The 18,560-nt window shown below is 40.6% G+C and overlaps 1 long non-coding RNA gene across 1 annotated transcript in view; it reads right to left on the bottom strand.

The window, feature by feature from the left end:
- Positions 1 to 17,812: 17,812 nt before the first annotated feature.
- Positions 17,813 to 18,560, bottom strand: part of LOC141377665 (uncharacterized) — a 60,774-nt gene continuing 60,026 nt past the window's right edge. Inside the window, exons 3-4 of the long non-coding RNA XR_012390156.1 lie at positions 18,117 to 18,560; positions 17,813 to 18,060 (exon numbers count right to left, since the gene is read on the bottom strand). The exon at positions 18,117 to 18,560 is cut by the window's right edge and continues 832 nt beyond it. This is a non-coding gene — a long non-coding RNA (uncharacterized lncRNA). The remainder of the gene's footprint in view (positions 18,061 to 18,116) is intronic.

The raw sequence follows: 18,560 nt of genomic DNA on the forward strand, positions 1-18,560 counted from the left end.
TATATATATATGTATATATATATGTGTGTGTGTATATATATATATACATATATATATATATATATATATACATATATATATATGTATATATATATGTGTGTGTGTGTATATATATATATATATATATATATATATATATATATATATATATATATATATATATACATATATATATATATATATATATATATATATAGACATTTAAAATTTTATTGCAATATTTAGATTAAATATTACATAAATTACAATGTATTTTTATTTATTATTGCATTTTAATTTGCAAGTTTTAATTTTTTTTTTATGTATTTGTCACATTTTATTTTGTTTCATGTGATCTTTTTTGACCCTCACATGCTCATCGATTTTGTTAAAATCAGCCAAACACACACACGTTACAGTATTTGTGTGCTGTTGTTGAAGACTTTGCCTGTATAAAGCACTTGCTCATACAGACTAGAGTCTTTTTTTAAAGAAACTGTTTGTGGGAGAGTGTTTATAATACATGTACACTTTTATTAGTATTACAGTTACGAGTTTAGATATATCCGAATGTATTATTTTTAGTTTCACTAAAGGTAAACGAGTTAAATACGCAAGATGTTCAAGAAAGTGTATTTTTCACTTGTACAAGGGAAAACATGACTGGGTAACATATTGTGCTATTTATAATAACAATTAAAACATTTAAATTGTGTTAGTTTGACTGTGTACGTTTATTTTATCTGACTATATTTCTAGAAAATGGAAAAATAGTGTAGCTTTAAAGGGCACCTATGATGAAAATCATCTTTTGGAAGCTGCATGGAATTCTATTTCTGGGTCAATTATATATATATAATTGATTTGTATATATATATATATATATATATATATATACAAATCAATTTTTAAACTGTGCAATACAATACAATGCAATACCTAAAAAGCCTCAAAAGGACATGATGTTGTCCAACAGCTGCAATATTTGTCCAACTGTAGTGAGTTTACTGATCTGCGGAGTAATATACAACGGTGAAGAGGCTGTAAGACTGCTCATATTGCAGAATATCACAGGGCTATCAACCAATCAGATTCGAGAACCAGACAGAACTGTTGTATTATATATATAACATTTTATTGCAATATTTAGATTCAAATATTACATAAATTACCATTTATTTTTATTTATTATTGCATTTTAATTTGCAAGTTTAATTTTTATTTTTTTCTGCATTTGTCACATTTTATTTTGTTTCATGTGATCTTTTTTGACACTCAGTTACTCACATTATTAAAGTAATTCAGCTTAAAATCTGCTCAATGCAAACACCTTTATGGTCTTGAAAACTGACTTCTGTTTTAATATGGAAAACAAATTCGTATCTTAATATTTGGAGGTAAACTGTAACCTAGAATTATATTTTGTCGATTCACTCAAGCGTCCAGTTGTAAATATTATTATCCTGTACAAGGAAAATAAAAAGACGTCAGCATATATTGTGCTATTTATAGCAAATAAAAAAATCCATTTTTAAACTGGTCTCCTTCCGGAAATGACCTTTATCATATTGTACCTCTCCGATTTTATTCTCTCCGTGAATATTATCGGCGCGCTGCAGAACGGAAGACAAATGTCAGCAAAATTGAAACATGAAATTTCCCCTGGTGCTCATCATATTCAGAGCTCGACCCTGTAAACAGTGCATCAGGATCTGCAGACGCGCTGATAGGAAACGTGATTACGCAAACTAGCACTAAACACAAATAAATGGAGTTTTCCTCAAGAGGACACCACATGAAACATGAATATTACACAAATGAGCTTCGGGGGGTTTGCGGTTATTACTTCGCCGACGTTATCTCCATTATGGGATGGGGTCATGGGTGTTTCCATGGCAACATCTCCAATCCATCAGTCGTGGTGCAACAGATCACGGGGCCGTTGTTTTAATGTTTGCTCTGTGAAGATGGTGTCTTCAAGAAGCCATTATTCGACACCTGTGACAGGTATTTTATCTCGGTGTCAGGCCGTCTGTGCCAGAAGAGATTTACAGTGGAGCTGCTGGCTGTATAACTGACAGAATAACAAGCAAAGGGTCTCAAGGGTGACGGTAACCATGGCATCTACAGTCACTGAACGGGACCTGGATATCAAGGCATCGTTTACCTTCTGTGACATGATGTGGCACTTTAATATGAGCGGGCATCACGTGCTCAGTGCGTCACAGGTGTGTTCGGTGTGAGTGTGTGATTCAAATGGAGATCGATCTGACCATCTGCCTAAATAATTGGCTGTTTCATGGCATTCCTGTGGATTGCTCTGTGACTGAAATTAACATCAGATTGGCATGTTGAAAGCAGAGGGAGGAAGGTGTGTGTCCTATTATGTGGTGTAAAAGTAACACCGCATTTCAGAAAAAGAACATTACGCCAACAGTAAAATGTGGTGGTGGTAGTTTGATGATATTGGACTGTGTTGCTTCAGGACCTGGAAGACTTGCTGTGAAGATAATGAAACCATGAGTTGTACTCTGTATCACAATATCCTGATGGAAAACGTCCGACCATCTGTTGGTCAAGCTGAAGGTTCTGCAGCAGGGCAATGATCCAAAGCACACCAGCAAATTCACTCTTGAATGGCTGAAGAAAAACAAAATGAAGGCTTTGGAGTGGCCTAGTCAAAGCCCTGACCTGAATCCACATCAGCAAGTCCACTCTTGAATGGCTGAAGAAAAACTTGATAAAGACTTTGGAGTGGCCTAGTCACAGCCCTGACCTGAATCCACACCAGCAAGTCCACTCTTGAATGGCTGAAGAAAAACTTGATAAAGACTTTGGAGTGGCCTAGTCACAGGCCTGACCTGAATTTACACCAGCAAGTCCACTTTTATATGGCTGAAGAAAAACAAAGACTTTGGAGTGGCCTAGTCACAGCCCTGACCCGAATCCACACCAGCAAGTCCACTCTTGGAATGGCTGAAGAAAAACTAAGTGAAGACTTTGGAGTGGCCTAGTCAAAGTCATGACCTGCATCAACACCAGCAAGTCCAATCTTGAATGGCTAAAGAAAAACTAAATGAAGACTTTGGAGTGGCCTAGTCGCAGCCCTGACCTGAATCCACACCAGCAAGTCCACTCTTGAATGGCTAAAGAAAAACTAAATGAAGACTTTGGAGTGGCCTAGTCAATGTCCTGACCTGAATTTACACTAGCAAGTCCAGTCTTGGAATGGCTGAAGAAAAACAAGTGGCCTTGTCAATGTCCTGACCTGAATTTACACTAGCAAGTCCACTATGAATGGCTAAAGAAAAACTTAATAAAGACTTTGGAGTGGCCTAGTCACAGCCCTGACCTGAATCCACACTAGCAAGTCCACTCTTGAATGGCTGAAGAAAAACATGTGGCCTAGTCAATGTCCTAACCTGAATTCACACTAGCAAGTCCACTCTTGAATGGCTGAAGAAAAACAAAATGAAGACTTTGGAGTGGCCTAGTCACAGCCCTGACCTGAATACAAATAAAATGCTGTGATCTTAAATAAAGATGATTCATGTTCAAAAAACCCTTCAACATGACTGAATTACAACAATTCTGCAAAGATGGGTGGGCCAAAATTAGCATGTTACTAATCCAAAACAACAGAATCCAGGCAAAGTACCAGACAACCCAAATAATAGCAACAAGAGTTAAAAACGTTCTTGTGTTGTTCAGGAACAGAAGAGAAAATGTACTATGCACATCGGCCAACACCAGATAAAAACTAAATACACATGAGTAAATATAGTGATCAATAACACATAGTTTTAGCTCTGAATGGGGCTGATCTTAAAGTGTTGGTTCCTCCTTGAGGGAAATCTGTGACATCATCGTCCTCTGCTGCCATCGGTGTTCGCACACCGTGTGTGCTGTGAACCCTCAATGACAGTCAGCAGAGCTCGACAGAACATCTGCTGTCCCACACACACACCTAAAGACTCACACACACTTACAGACACTCTCTGAAAGTGAGTCTCTAGATTTTAAAACGATTCAACAATGCTTCGTTCCACTCAATTAAACGTTCGGATATTGCCTGGCAACTGTCCACTGACTGCCTAAAGGCTTGTGAAAACATTTCCAGAGATATTCTCATGAAAGAGTCTCGGGGTGAACTTGAGGGTATACTTTTATCCATGTTAGTTCATATAAATGTTTTAAGTGCTTGTTCCTTCATTCAGGATATTTTCTAAAAGGAGTTTCTGATACTCTGGCTTACAGCTGGGCGATATGGCAAAAAAAAAAAAAAATAGCATGATATTTTTTTTTTCATATCGGTCGATATCGATAATTATCACGATAAATTTAGAATCTTTATATCTATCAATTTTATTGGATTTTCAGCATGCAGATCTCCGATTTACACATTTTGTCCAATGTTTTAGCTGTCTGACAATATAAATAAAATAATACACAAAATAACAATCTTAATTCAGCATTTACTGTTCAAGTTTTTAACAATTAAAAGACAATACCTACAAGTTATTGGATATTAACATCAGAAAAAAATAACAAGTTTGGAACAAGTAAACGGTGAGTTAATGGTGACAGAATTTTCAGTTTTGGATGAGCTTGTGAATTTAGCGTGAAGTATCCTTTAATATGTTTGATTTAGAGATGCTAATGATTACTTTATATTCTATTGTTTGTCATAACACTTTAATCGATCTGATTAAGCATGGACATTTAATGGTTTAGTTTGCGCTGTGAGGCGCCTCCATGCATTACATCATCAAGTGTGTGCAGTTTACCTTATTATGGAGTCACCCTCTTGACATCGCATATTGCGGAGCACATAAAACCCTGTTATGCGCAGATAAAACGTAGCAACTCCGAACTGATGTCTAGTGATGTTTCAAGTCTGTGACCTTTTTTACCTTATTTTTTTCTCACTCCTTTAAGTGCAACTAACACTGTATGGCTGTAAGCTTGTACTTAGCGTGGCATCCGGAAGGGCGGTCTGCAAAATGCCTGCGCAGCGTTACGCATAGTGCGCAAATATTACCGAACAATTATCGAACTGTAATTATCGTTTTAATTTGAATTAAAAATCTGTCTTTTATCATGCGCCGTTGCATTTTGTTTGGAAATAAAAATCATGTTGACATCAGAACCCAAAATCAGTGTCTAATAGGGGCTGTGCGATTAATCGAAATGCAATTTGAAATGTTGCAATTAGTTTATTGCAAAAGGCTGCAATATAAAATATATATCATGTATGAAGCTTGACTACAAAATTAAATCGGAAATCAAACTGTAATCGCAGTATTTATATATAAAAAAATTTTTAAAAAAAAATCGCAATTTTTCCACTATGACGTCTATCAGATGTTGGATTTTGGTTGATATACTTGACGAATAAATGTCGGTATTTAACATCGGTATGACGTTGGTTTTAGATGTCATGTCCACCTTGTGCTTTGGTCACTTTACAACACAACCTAAAATCAACCTGTCACGGGAGAGTGATCAAAACAGGAACAAAAACGGGTGTAGAATCCAAGTAGAGGTCTGCATTCCCGCGGCTGTCCCGCGGGTGCTGCGGGACCCGACCAGATTTCTACGGCGCGGGTATAAATTTCCGAATAAATCACGGGAGCGGTCGGTAACGGGTTTAATTTGGGACGGGAGCGGGCTGTCTAGCAATATCGCTCCCGACACCGAGTGAGCACGCGTATGTATGTGTGTAAATGAAATAGCGCGATGCTGTGTTTAGCTTGTTTGTTGCAGTGTGTGTGTGTGTGTGTATGTATGCGCAGGCGCGAATGAGAGAGAGAGGTGGGTGTGTGTGTGTGTGTGTGTGTGTGTGTGTGTGTGTGTGTGTGTGTGTGTGTGTGTGTGTGTGTGTGTGTGTGTGTGTGTGTGTGTGTGTGTGTGTGTGTGTGTGTGTGTGTTAGAGGGCGCGCGCGCGCGAATGAGAAAAAGCTTTGTCTGTGTGTGTGTTTATAAGACAGCTTGTTATAGGCTGTCTGGACTGTATAACTGGGTGATTTTTCGGTTTTGTTCTCCTCCCGCTCTTTAGCGGGATCGGGCGCGGTGGATAAAAACGGGGCGGGTCGGGCAGCGGGACATCAAGTGCTTAATATAAGCGGGAGCGGTCGGGTTCCGGCTAAAACCTGGCGGGTGCGGGCGGAAGCGGGATTCAAAATTTAGTCCCGCGCAGATCTCTAAATCCAAGTGCAGTTTAATTGATGTATAGTGCAGAGAAAGTGACAAAAAAAATACAAAAATCCAAAGTACAAAGTGACAAAATAGCAAACAAAACAAGAAACTAAGACGGATTAAACTCGAACTAGACTATAACAAGATACAAGAGCAAGGATCAGGAACAACATACCAAAGACGACAACGACCAACCGAGGATAAATGACTGAATATATAGTCCAGGTAAACAACAGAGAACGGAGACAGCTGTGGTTGTAAATCAGTGTAGATGACAGACCGGGTGTGTGGGCGAAAGAATGTATGGAAATGTAGTTCTTAAGCCACTGTAGTTCGCTGGGGGTTGCTGGCGAAGTAAATAATTTATATTTATGGTTGGGTTTAAGGGTAGGGATTAGGGATGGATTGCATCCTTGAACAAAAATGGTGTTCCAGGGTCAACATAGATGCTAATCCAGGATCGCATCGTACATGGCAAAACCTTTTGCCAGTTCAAACATGTTTTGGGTGAACTATCCCTGTAAGCTGGTGTACCTAATAAAGTGGCCGGTGAGTGTACTGTAGTAGTGGATATGCTGCTGTTTTTAAACAACTGTAAACAGTCTTAAATCCCCTGGTGTAGATCAAAGCACACTGGAAAACTGATAAAAAAAAGCCTTTGCAGCGTTGAAAGATGTGTTTGGTGTAAGGGGAGCGTTTTATTATAGTTTAATTTAGCTGCATCGCATTGTTTGCTGTAACTCTGAAGCGAGAGCCGACTCATCCGTCTAGCCGAAAACCCCATAAAAAGCAGTATGCGGATGGAAACCATGGGGTCAGGCTTCTCATAAAAGGCCGGTATTTATTGAGCACGTCTGCAGCGCGGAGAGCTGCTCTTAAACACTGTGTATCGTGGATGTCTGACAGGAACGACTCCATATCTCTGTCCTCTTGTAAACACGCTCTGTTTTTCATCATTTTCATTTCGGTCTTCATTCACTCCAGGATGTGTCTGAACATCCCAGAAGTCATTGGGAGATACTTGAAGGAAATAATTAAAAATCTGTCATGGTTTACACAGTCAGTCTGGATATAAGGTTGGCTTTATTTGTTAAAGGACACCTATGATGCAAAATCATCTAATCTAACCCTGCTGAAAAATCCTGCCTAAACCAGCCTGGTTGGCTGGTTTTAGCTGGTCGACCAGCCTGGTTTTAGAGGGGTTTTGGCCACTTCCTGCCTGGTCTTAGCTGGTCAGGCTGGGAGATGACCAGCTAAAACCAGCTTGACCAGCCTAGCCAAGCTGGGAGTCCAGCCAAAACAAGCTATATCCAGCTTAAATCAGGTACATAACAGCTAAAACAAAAAAATCTAATTAAACCAGGTGCTACACATTTAAAATGCTATAGTAATTTATAGTAAGGAAAATATTTTTGATAAAAAAAAAAATAAAAAAAAATATATATATATATATATATATATATATATATATATATATATATATATATATATTGTAATAAGCATTATAGTGTTATATATAAAATAAATATAGTAAAATATTATTATTTTTTGAGTACAGCATCAGAAGTTAAGTTATTGCATCTTAACATGTACTTCTCGAGGTGTAGTCACAAGGAATCCTGCTTCAGAAATAACTCCTCTCCCTCAGTGATCTTTCCATCAAGCAAGTTTCACCAGAGGGGGCAGTAGCGCACCAAAAACTTTGTTGTTGAGCACCAATAAAACAGGAAGAAGAAATCATCCTTCTCCTAATTTATGGATTTACTTTCTTCGCCTAGACACCGGCCTCACAGCTCAGTGAATGTCGGTGCCGTCACTTATTGATCCGCGATTGGTAACTGTAGCTTTGTTGATGCTACTCAGCTACTCGACAAATCAAATAGCTTCGCTACTGAAAAGCTATTTGATTTAGAAAGTAGTGACTACTTGTAGCGACGCTACTGCCCAACACTGGATACTACATTATGTAGTGTAGTTTATTAATGAAGAAATGTAAATGTATATACAATATAATGCTCATTCCTAAATATTTCCCTTTACTATAAATTACTAGTAAATCTGTAACACCTGGTTTTATTGGATTTTTTGTTTTTGTTGTTATCAGTGTTGGGCAGTAGCGTCGCTACAAGTAGTGATGCTTCTAGCTTAACTACATTTCTCAGCAGCATGGCGGTAGCGTCGCTACTTTCTAAATCAAATAACTTTTCAGTAGCGAAGCTATTTTATTAGTCAAGTAGCGCAGTAGCGTCCAAACAAGCTACATTTACCGATCGTGGATCTATAAGTGACGGCACTGACTTTCACAGAGCTGTGGGGTCGGTGTCTAGCTGATGAAAGTAAATCCACATGATGCAGAGAATGACGATTTCTTCTTTCTGTTTTACGGTGTTCGACAACAAAGTTTTTCGATGTCGCCAACCGAAACCTGCTTGATGGAAAGATTAGATTAACTTAATTTCTGATGCTGTGCTCAAAAATACTTTAGAATATATATAAATATATATATATAGATTACTATAGTATTTTAAATGTGTTTTGGTTTTATTGGATTATTTGTTTTAGCTGTAATATACTATAATGTGTTTCTGTTTAGCATAGCATTTACAGTAAATAACTGAATTGAGCAAGTATGCTTCATATGTTTCATTGACAACTTTATTGATCACTAATATATGATTGACTTGGATTTAAGTTGTTTTGATTTAAAAATTAAAATGACAAAAATAGCTTAGATATAGCCAAGTAGCTTTAGCTTAGCTTGCTACATTTCCCTGGGGGTAGCTTTTAGTGTAGTTTAGCTGTATTTTAAGTAGAGTAGCTAATAGCTAGGCCCACACGGAATCTGCACGCGCAGAATTCCGCAGATTTTCCACAGAATTCCAGAGATTTATGCAGATTTTAGGCCCATTATTAATTCTCCCTGCTGAAAAATCCAGCTTAAACTTGCCTAAGCTGGTTGACTGGTTTTAGCTGGTCGACCAGGCTGGTTTTAGAGGGGTTTTGGCTACTTCCAAGCTGGTTTCCAGCCATTTCCAGCCTGGTCTTAGCTGGTCAGGCTGGGAGATGAACAGCTAAAACCAGCTTGACCAGCCTAGCCAAGCTAGGAGTCCAACCAAAACCAGCTATTTCCAGCTTAAACCAGGCTGGTCAAGCTGGTTTTAGCTGGATTTTGCTGGTCATTTTCCACCCTGACCAGCTAAGACCAGGCTGGAAATGGCCAAAACCCCTCTAAAACCAGGCTTGTCGACCAGCTAAAACCAGCTAACCAGCTGGTTTAAGCTGGATTTTTCAGCAGGGCTGTTTATTTACTTGAGTAAACGTGTAAATCTGAATTTATTCAGTTTTTATTCAGTAATTTATTACTTTTTATTTAATATATTAAGGTGTAAGTTATGATACTCCGCTGGATACTCCCAAAATAATTCTGCAAAAATTCGCAGATCCAGAAATAGCAAAAAACGTCCGCAGATTCCGTCTGGCCCTACGAATAGCTTAGCTCACTACTGTACATTTTTGAAGTAGCTTGCCCAACACAACAAGATTGTCAATTTTTAAATTTTTTTTCCAGGTGTGCCTATTTTAGGAATTAATGGACTTCTGCAAATCCTGTGTTCTTCACACATCAAATTCACAGCTTCTTTATCTCCATGGAGACTCGTCTCAGCCCTTGGGGAATTTCAGTATGAAATATGCCTTTAATTTCCATTCGGCGTTCGCTGTGAGTGACAGGATGATTCATCCTCCGGTGGTCTATCAGAATCCGGATGCTTTCTAGCCTGAGCCGCTCGTGGGCAGACGTGTCTCGACCCATCGGGATCATAGAGGAAGAGGAAATCCTTTACACAGACTTTTGTCTTTGCATTTGCTCTAGCAGTATCTTCGGTCACACACTCGCCCCGTTTAAAGTACGGTCACATTTCATAGAAATTTTGCAAGCAAGAAAGGTCAATTGTCTCTGGTCCGTGGTTTAGCAATGAAGGCTCACACTGAACTCGCTTTCAATCCCAGAAGCTTTCTGTCGGTCAGCATGGCGAATTCATAAAACCAATTTAAAAGTTAGCGCCACAGGGTAGAAAACATGGCTTCTTTTCCTCATCATTTTAAGTCCGGACTTGAGTTATGCCTTTCACATTATAAACACAAATGACAAGTTATGTTACAAGGTTATGAATGATTACAAGAATTATTCAGTTCAAGGAGAATGGAAAGATAAGAACTCTAAATTAAATTGTGAGAGAGCGAAACTAGAAAGTCACAATTCTGATAAATGCAGTCAGTAAAATGTGGTGGTGCAAATGTGACCATAAATTCTGCTGTGTATCAAATATCCTGAAGGAGAATGTCCAGCCTGATCTCGCGAGAAAACGTAAGTATTTTACGTTTTGCCAGTTTTAGTGGGTAATTCGTACAATTTACAAGTATGAAATTGTACGATTTTAAAAAGAAGGCGTGGCACCTAACCCCACCCCTAAACCCAACCGTCATTGGGGGATCAGCAAATCATACTAAATTGTACGAATTTATACGCATTAGCCACTACATCAAAAACTTACGAATTGCCGTGAGATTGTGTTCGAATGTCTGTTAGTGAACTCAAGCTGAAGTGAACTTTGGTTCTGCAGCAGGACAGAGATCCAAAGCACACCACAAATTAGACTCTTGAATGGCTAAAGAAAAAAAAAGAAGACTTTAGAGTGGCCTAGTCAAAGTCCTGACCTGAATCCAATTGAGATGCTGCGGCATCAGTTCAGAATTAAGCAGAATTGTCATTAAATTGCCACTGAGTCCACATTGCAATAGAAAATTCCAGCAATTGTGCCTCTTTCTACCTTAAGAGTCAGCTTAATTTGTGGATCCAACACCTCTGAAATCAGATCTGGCACCTCATTTTACTGATCCCCCTTCTCAATCACCCTCGTCCGCTTTTCACTTTTACTGCAACTCCCTACCCCTGCTCTTCACTTTTGTACTTCGTCTACAACACCCCTCCGCCATCCAAATACCCCCGTTCTCCGCTTCCGTGCGTGGCACCTCTACATCCTCGGGTAGCATGCTGGATGCATTACCCTGATTTGTTCTGGAACCTCGCAATTCTCTAAGCACTGCTTAACGCTTAACAGTGTACTCACACTAGGTATGGTTGCCTTGAACCGAGCACGGGCACGATTGTCTCCTGACGGTCTGCATTGGCACTTATTTTACCTTCAGAGTCCTGAGCCATAGATATATACACTAGATATTGCATAGGGGCCCTGAGCATGCGTCAATAGCGCCGCCATATTGGTACAGTGCTCCCAGGACAAGTGCCATTCAACAGCACTAGTCAAGACAGTGTTATTACGTGAAGATGCAGGACTTTAGCAATGTCTACGGGTGTAGTAACGAGCAAACAAAGAAAACAAAGCACAAAGGCAGAACATTTCATAAGTAATATTATAAGTTTTTTTCTGTTTTTGTATGTTCTTTTGTGCTGAACAGGTAACGTTATTGATGATAACAGACACTTACTGCATTCACCATAAGGCAAAGCAGCTCCAAGTCACACTAAACACTTGGCTTATGCTAGTTTTGTTGAATAAAATCAGCAAACAATGCAAAAAAAAATATGACAACGGGATGCTGCGCTGCCAGAAACTTGTATTATTGTCGGCTAACGTTAGTGAAAGAGTCGTTCGGGGGATTCATTCACAAACGAATCGCTCCCTCCGTCAGTATGAGCAGTGAAAGCAGGAGAGGAGCTGTGTTTCAGGACATGATTAGATCAAGTTTAACAGGCAGGGTGAATAGTACATTTCTGTACACACAAACATTAGCTTTTTGTCAAGAATGCCAGTGCGATCACTGATCCATCAATGTAGAAAAGTGATGTAAAATTATAATTTTCGTAATTAGAAAAAAAAAAAATGCATACTAACATCCAGGAAAACTCCCGATCACAGATATATGTGTATATGTGTATATCTCTGGCTTTGGATGACCACAGTCCTCCACTGTACCTTGGTCCCGCATTCATTTCAAAGGAGCGCTACCCTGTAGCAAGATGGCAGCGCTATTGACACATTCCGTCCAATAGACAACAATAGGCCAGGCGACAACTAGTGTATATATCTATGGTCCTGAGCAAGCTTGCATCATCGATGCAACAGTTTAGCACTCTCACTCAGTACAATGGAGATTGCTTTAGTTATTCATTTCTTTACTTTTCAGCTTAGTCCCTTTATTAATCAGTGGGTCGCCACAGCGGAATGAACTGCCAAGACAGAACTCCACACAGAAACACCAACTGACCCTGTCTGGGCTCGAACCAGCGACCTTCTTGCAGTGAGGCGATTGTGCTACCCACTGCGCTGCCCCTGCTTTAGTTATAGACCTTTTTCTTGGAACGCAAAATTACCCGTTATGCTTTGCGTGTATGCGCAAGGAGAATGCGAAGAACTTCCGGTCGGCAGCTGATGCATGTAAACAGTCACATTTGGACAGCTTTGAAACGATAGTTTTACTCTATTTAACCTGCTTTTATCCTCTTTGAACTAATACTGTTGTCCATCAGCAGCATCTCCTGGACTGATCATTTAAAGAAATGCGATCTAATAGGATGGAAAGCAGCTGCTGTGAGGCGTTTTCCCCTCGTTTTCAGACGGCATCTTCTGCAATTTAAATGAAGCCTCGTCATCGCTAAAGTCAACATTTTCTCTTTATTTCAAATATATAACCAGCCCAAACACATACACACACACACGTAGCCTGTACTGTGCCACTGACACACTGATTTAATAACTGTGACAGTGAAAATATAGGCGAGTGTCATTTCGAAATGACATAAAAACACAAACCGTGGTAAATACAACACACGAAATAAAACACAAACAGCTCGTGATTAGAATGAACAGCAAATCAGCCAGCAGAGGATCAATAACAGACTTTTATTGCTCATTTTTGTAAATTGCACGACTTTCATACCTGTTAAGTTTCATGCCAGTACTCAGGTTCGCTCTCTCTCTCTCTCTCTCTCTCTCTCTCTCTGTGTGTGTGTGTTAAAGAGCCGCTGAGCTAACAGCTGACAGGCCGGGAACGCACACACACACACTGTATTTCTGACGGCAGACACGTGAACTAGGAGAACGTTTTTCTCGTATTTCTGACGCGCTTGAACCACATGTGACAGATTATAACGGCTTTAACAGACACATTTCTAAGTTGTGTGTCACAAAAACACTCTGTTATTCATTAAAAACGTCATTAAAACCCATTTTCGGAGCGCAAATTACCAGTTGTACACGCTGTAAACTGAAGTTTTTAGCATTCTACCGGAAGACGCTGGTCGCAATGGCGCCCTCCATGCAGCAGCCATGAAAAAGGTCTATATTGTTTTGTTTTATTTCAAGAGTTCATCTGCACAAATAATAGGCAAACTTTTAAGGCGTATTTGGCGTGCTGTCCGGGGAGAAGGAGCTTGGAGGGAAACCCTGGAGGCAGTGCGAAAGGAGCACAGTGTCAGAATGCTCCCCCAACTTGGATCAAGGTGCAGCGACTGGGTGGTGGTGGGATGCTGACGATCAAAAGACAATAGGGCAAGTCAAATGTGACTATTTATAGAGGTTTGGTCTTGTCCTGGTTGGATAATGATATGCTTGGTTTGTTAATGTTCCTCACATGCTTTTCTCGAAATTAGCTTCTAAAACTTTAAGATGCAGTGACACATGGATATATATTTTGCTGAGCAGATTTTGACTCATAAAAGTCCCCTTGCTTCACTTATTAGGAGGTTTGCTGAAGGTGGCAGTGAGGGGTTTACATCTTTGATAAACTATGACAGTTCACATTCATTTAAAAGTAAGAATGAGTAATAAATCCACATGACACAGTCCCCTAAAAGTGACATTGCATCTTCAACTTCAATAGCAGAGTCACCTGATGTCTGAACAGCTGTTTGTTGTGTGTGTTGTAAGCTGATGTTGCAAGGTCTGAAGATGAATGTGAACTATAAACAAGCTTCAGGAATTCGTTATGCTGTCATGGACTAACCATTTGATCATTTATTCTCTCCTTTTTGGAGGTTGGCAGATAAAATTCTCCTTTTGTGTGGCGCTGAAAAATAACAGCTTGGGTTTGGAAGAACAGGAGGGTGAATAGATGATGGCAGAAAATTCATTTTCAGTCAACTTCATAGCTTATCTGCTGAAATATGATTCATAATATCGAATGCATCATGTATTATTTATTTGTAATCATCGTTCTGTGGTAATGTGTCAGAAATGAGCCAGTGGAAAGGATTTACGCCTGCAGATAGCACGTTCTTTGTCCACGCGGCATCGTTTCAGTTAGGTGTAGGAGACGGCTGGTCATTAATCATGTGAGGGGCGTTTTAACACGTCTGCAGGCACTCACCTGCTCGTCTCTGTGATTCACACCTCAGGAACAGACACCCTGTTCCTCATTAAGCTCTTAAATTAGATCGTAACTTTATATTACTTTATATATGTTTGATTTACTGCATGTGAGCATGGATTTATATGACCTCAATATGGTACATTCATAGATCTTGGGGTACTTTGAGACTAATAATACTTCAATGAAATCCAGTCAAAGGAATCCGGGGTCGCCACAGCGGAATGAACCGCCAACTTATCCAGCAAGTTTTTACGCAGCGGATGCCCTTCCAGCTGCAACCCATCTCTGGGAAACATCCACACACTCATACACTACAGACAAGTTAGCCTATCCAATTCACCTGTACCGCATGGGGGGAAACCGGAGCACCCGGAGGAAACCCACACGAACGCAGGGAGAACATGCAAACTCCACACAGAAACGCCAACTGAGCCGAGGCTCAAACCAGCGACCCAGCGACCTTCTTGCTGTGAGGCGACAGCACTACCTACTGCACCACTGCCTAGCCCAGGAGTGAACAATGGAAATAAACTAAAATGTTGAATATACTGTAAACATATATTTTAACTTCACATTTGTTAAAATTTGCTCTATATGAATGGTTCCTAACTTTTCCTAACTTGAAGATGCAGGAGGCTGCGAATATGTCCAGTGTAGCCTGATTAATTTTGTACCACAGGAAGCATGGAGCCAGGGTGGAACCAATGGGTCAACAGACATAGTTGAAGTCATGGGCTTGAAGGTCAAGGTAAAGGGATCCAAGCACTTGGTCAGGAGATCTGAGGCAGAGCCAGGAAACTGGATGGAGCAAATAAAATGTGAGCAACCTAGAAGCAGTGCGTATTAAGGATGAAGAAGCATGGAGGGAGGAGGAAGAAGCCTTAATGCTGCGTTCACACCAGACGCGGAACGCGCGTCAAGCGCGAGTGATTTACATGTTAAGTCAAGGCAAACGCGCGAATAGACATCCTGCGGCGCGATCTGCGCGTATGGCGCGTCGCAAATGACGCAAATTGCGGCAATGGCGTGGGGCGAATTGAGCGTTTTACGTGTTTGACGCGCTTAACGAGCGTTTCGCGCGAATCTCTCGAGTTCGAAAATCTGAACTTCATCGTACATTCGCGCCGCGTTAACTAATCAGAAGCTTGCTCTTGTGGGGGCGTGATTGTGACGTAGAACCTGTTGTCGGTGAAGGCTGGAGGATTTCCCTCGGAACACCGACAACAGGTTCTACGTCACAATCACGCCCATCAACAGTTCATCAAACTGGGCTTGGCTCAGTCAGAAGCACCGCTGAAAGCCTCCGTCATCCAGGTTCAGTTTCTGGAGGAGTTGATGAGCTCACAGAGCTGGATGCACCTCTGAAAGGATGTAGTGGACTCAGGCACGACCCTAAACGTATCGACGCTGTTTTTCAGTCTTCATAAAGCACATAAACACTGTTATTTTCTTCATAACATCCATGTTAGCCATTTAGCTATGAAGCTAGAGTCACCGGGCAGACAGAAGCTCTGCCCATCACGCGAATCCGCGTCTGTTCTGAAGTGAATTTGACACGCGAATGAAGCGGGGTTTGACGCACGAATGAAGCGAGTAAACTCAAATGTTCACGCAGCTATTTACGCGCAAATATCGTGATTTATCCGCGCGTTCCGCGTCTGGTGTGAACACAGCATAAGACTGGACAGAAGTAGTCAAGACAAGAGCCAGGAGACAAACAGTCAAAGGAGTCAGGAAACCGGACAGAGTTGATACAAGGAAGTTCAACATGTAAGCTCAATGCAGGCTGAGCAATGTTTATACCACAGGGAGCATGGAGCCAAGGTGGAACCAGTGGGTTCAAATAAGTCCAGTGTAGCCTGATGAATTTGATGGCAATATCTTGTTGTGACATCTCGCATGGTTCAATGGGATCTCAATGACTGCAGGTTACGTCTCTAACTTACTTCAAGTTACGCCCCTTAATCTTACACCCCCGTCTTGCAGTCCGCAGACAGATATACTTGCAATCTTGCAGGGGACTTCACAAGCAGTCAGCAGGAATTTCTTTAACACACATGCTCCAGCCCCCCCCACCCACTCTCCGTCTCTATTTATATAATATATTAAAGGTGCAGTAGGTGATTGTGTTCAGAAACATTTTTTGTTGTGCTGGTTGAAAGTCTCTTCACAGGCCAATAGTAATGATGACAGTAAATGATCTAAATGTGTTTATATGTTCTTTTATATTCTGGGTAAAGCATAAAACTAAAAAATGTTCATCCAATTAAATAGAGTCGGACCGTCATCTCCCTTAATTTCGATAGGCAGGTCAGACTGTCTGTCAGCAAATGTAGATTCCGACTTCTGCGCATGTGTTCACGCAGATCCGCCATTAGCGCGTGCCCGTCTGCTTCACAAACGCATACGCTCAGAGCGAGCTGCGGGCCGCTTGCTGATGCCGAGTCGGAGCCGGAGGCACCGAAGGACAGCCGAGCTCGGGCCGATTACTGTAAAGCCAGGCTCGGGTATAATTCGCTTTAAAAGCAGCCGCGCGGCCACGAGTCGGACCAGGAGAAATCAAAAGCTGAATTGAAACTTTTAAAAACCTGAATCAGTATTGGAGTTACTTTAGCACGCTGGAGGAAGGACGACACCATGACTGAAGTATCACTGTTAGACAGGTCATGTTCTGCTTTGAAACTATTTTATGTTCGATTGTGTTGTTATGAATGACTTCTATGCACAGACGTGATGTTCAGCCACTGAAATCTCCCGGTTAAAGATTGATAGGATTATTTTCAGTTTCATAAGGTTCTTTGACAGCATCTATAATGTAGATTTAAAGGGCACCTATGGTAAAAAATCTACTTTTCAAGCTGTTTATAACCGTCATACTGGGGTGATATGAACACACCCAGTCCTTTTTTTTCAATTTAACTACAAAAAAAAAGGGTCGGCCAATTGGAGCTGTTTTCAAATCAATCGCACCATTAAGTAGGTGTGCGATCCCCCCGCCCACCGAATTGATTGACAGCTGCGCGCATTAACATGTTGCGGTAGTCGCGTGTATATCTCCACAAGACCAGGCAGACATAGGATCAGCAATCATCATCAAATGTGATTAAGAGTAAGTTTCACATGTTTAAAGTGTTTTAAAACAGAGTATGTGTGTAATTAATTACAGCGTTTTACTTCAGCTTTACTTCATCAGCACAGCCGCGTGTCAGAACAATTATAAAAGAAGACGCTTCAATCCCGGTTTGTGGAAGTTAAATCAGGTTTATTTTGTACATTAGCATAACAGATATCCACACTTGAGGTTAGCCTTAACTAGGCTAAGCGCGCTCTGTCTGCCTGCCTGCGTGTGTGTGTGTGTGTGTTTGTGTGTGTGTGCGCGCGCTTGAACTTTGTAACGATATTGTGTGTGACTCATCAATGCAACTTCACAATACTGATTAGTAAAGGTTAGTTCTTACTGTAGTATTTCTCACAAACGCTACGTGAGACCTTCTTCCTTTAAGTCTGTCTGTTGTCTGACGCAGCTGAGGGAGGAGGCATGTAGAAACAGTGGGCGGGAAAGAAAAAGCTTAAAGGCGCAGTACGACAAAACCCCCCCCTGCTGGAAATCAGTATAAGACAGCATCTTGTAAAAGGTATAATGAAAAATCTGATGGGTATTTTGATCTGAAACTTTATATACACATTCTAGAGACGCAAAACACTTATATTAAATCTGAATAAAGGGGTAACCTAGGTGCCCTTTAAATTAAGTTTAACAACAAAAAAACAGTAAACAGCGCTATTCCGCCTAGCCTGCTTTATTGAGCTGAAGTTGCTTTTATATTCACATTGGGTCATTTTTGAGCAATGACAGCCTTCCTCTACTGTTTACCGCTAACGTTACTCTGAATATTCGCTCTGAAATAGCATGTAAGTGTGGCAAAGTATTTCATGTAATTCCTGCACGGCGCTGGCACTAACTAACTGGCGAATGACATGAACTAGTGGGT

This window comes from Danio rerio, chromosome 14 (genome assembly GCF_049306965.1).
Source record: "Danio rerio strain Tuebingen ecotype United States chromosome 14, GRCz12tu, whole genome shotgun sequence".
NCBI classification, from domain to species: Eukaryota; Metazoa; Chordata; class Actinopteri; order Cypriniformes; family Danionidae; genus Danio; species Danio rerio.